Source organism: Propithecus coquereli, unplaced genomic scaffold (genome assembly GCF_000956105.1).
Source record: "Propithecus coquereli isolate 6110/MARCELLA unplaced genomic scaffold, Pcoq_1.0 Scaffold443, whole genome shotgun sequence".
Taxonomy (NCBI): domain Eukaryota; kingdom Metazoa; phylum Chordata; class Mammalia; order Primates; family Indriidae; genus Propithecus; species Propithecus coquereli.
Genome location: NW_012150208.1, coordinates 1039984 through 1042108, shown reverse-complemented (window position 1 = coordinate 1042108; position 2125 = coordinate 1039984). Strand labels below are relative to the sequence as shown.

Below are 2125 nucleotides of genomic sequence, written 5' to 3'. Positions count from 1 at the left end.
GCTTCCGATTTTGTGTGGTTTTACAGACACATTTCTTAATCCACACTCTAGGGACCTCACTGTGGGGCAGAAAGGGTACAAACTGAGTAGAAGGTCAGGTTAGTAAAACACGAAATCCTGAGCTGAGACCATCTCTGCATGCCTATGAGGCCTGTGAGACACACACATGGGCTTAAGAGCAGACAGCTGTATACTGTCATAAGAATCAAGACACAGTCTGCACATTAAGGAACGAAACATCCGTGCCGAGATTTCATGACACAGAATCTAAGTTTAAAAAGCATGATTTAAATGTTTATCTATAGCAAAATCACAGCTAAGGATATAGACGTATTGGTACAGGGGAAAATCAACAGGAAGACAAATGATATGTGTTCATCAAATATTGATGGTTATCTCTCAGTTGTGGGTTTACGGGTTTTTTTAATTTCTGTAGGTTTTCCTGGATTTTGCTACTTTTTGAAAATAGATTTTTCTAATCAGGAAAAAAATATCCCCTGTACAGTGCAAGCGAGCGTATTTTGACAAATCTTCTCTCCAGACCGGACACCTTGAGCTGGAAAATGGCTTAAAGGGTGGAAACCGCCGGGCGCGGAGGCCTTCCAGGCCGCGGCCAACGTGGGCACCAAGAGACACTGCTGAACGTGTCGGTGCCACTGCCAGAATGTGAATTAAAAAAAAAAAGGGGGAACGGACATTCGGGTTTTCCCCCTCCTTTTCAATTTATAAGAAGAACACACGTTCAGTGTCGTTTCTGTTTTTGGTGAGTCTAGGAGTCTAGAAGGCTTACGCCACTCCCCACAGGGGGACGGTGGGGATGGCGTCTTGAGCGACCTTCCCACAGTCGGATCTTGAGGTCTGCGCTTCGCAGGTCCCCTCTGTCCGGAGGGCTGGCGCGCCGTGGCGGAGCGGGCCCCGCCGGAGCACCGCAGCGCCGTTCGCCCAAGGCCGGGTGGGGCGGACACGGTTTTTCCTGCAGTGACGCACGGAAGCCGTGCGGGCGACGAGGTAGTGTAGCCGGGGGGTCTAAGGCGCTGGACGAAGGCTCCGGCTGCTTGGGGACTTGGGTTCAAGTCCCACCGCTGCTAACTTAGTGTTGTGGCTTCTTGTCTTTCAACCCCGTAGGAAGAGACCGCGGTGGAAGAGGCCGCGGACAGCCCCACGCCGACGCCAGGGCCGCGAGCGGCTGTCGGCGGACTGCTCCTCTGCGGGGTCCTCGCCAGCAAAGCGAGCTGCGGCCAAGTCTCCGCAGGTGCGGAGAGCCAGGCTGAGGCTGGAAAGCACTGGTATAGGTAACTTTCTCCTCGAGTCTCTGTAACGAGGTGGAGACAGTAGTGGGATATTCTGTTTGAGCTCCCAGTCCTGTATACCAAACGTCAAATATTAAGCAAAAAGCATCATTTTATCTCTACTCCTGGAAAAAATAATAAAAACTAAAAGAAAACTGTGAAATTAATACCAATAAATAAAGGAAAGAAAAAATAGAAAAAAATAAGTAAAATGATAATAAGAAAAGAAAACTAAAAAAACTTTGAAGATTGAGTGGAAAACAGTTGGCAAGCTGTTTCCGCCCGGTTTCGAACCGGGGACCTTTCGCGTGTTAGGCGAACGTGATAACCACTACACTACGGAAACACATAGACACCGCTTTTGCCGTAGTATTATTGACTGTTGCTGACGAATTCCGCACGACAGTTGGGTACCTGGCTCTAACTGCTAAGAGGGCCTCACTGCCCACACTGGAGAAGACACCCACGCGCGGCTCTGTGCCCAATCCCTCGCCAACAACCCTCAGTTCTGGTGTGGCTCCCTCACTTTCTTATCCACACTTCTTTCCGAAGCCCCGCACTCCCGAAAATCTTGGTAATGTACGCTGCCCCCGCCCGACAGTCTGGGATCAAAACAGTCAATGCAAAAATTTAAGCGGAAGTGGAAACGTAGTAAAAGGGAGGGCTCGTCCGGGATTTGAACCCGGGACCTCTCGCACCCAAAGCGAGAATCATACCCCTAGACCAACGAGCCAGCTGCGAGCGGGCTTAATGGCTCAACTCATGATCCTATTGTATGCGGATCATTCCATCGCCTAAAACGCGGCCTTTATTTCTAGCAGCCTAGGACACGCTCA

The 2125-nt window shown here is 50.2% G+C and overlaps 2 non-coding genes across 2 annotated transcripts; both read right to left on the bottom strand.

The window, feature by feature from the left end:
* Window positions 1-1562: 1562 nt before the first annotated feature.
* On the bottom strand, window positions 1563-1635 carry TRNAV-AAC. The gene has a single exon. It is a non-coding gene; the product is annotated as a tRNA-Val (tRNA).
* Window positions 1636-1950: 315 nt separating this feature from the next.
* On the bottom strand, window positions 1951-2022 carry TRNAP-UGG. The gene has a single exon. It is a non-coding gene; the product is annotated as a tRNA-Pro (tRNA).
* Between the last annotated feature and the right edge of the window lie 103 nt (window positions 2023-2125).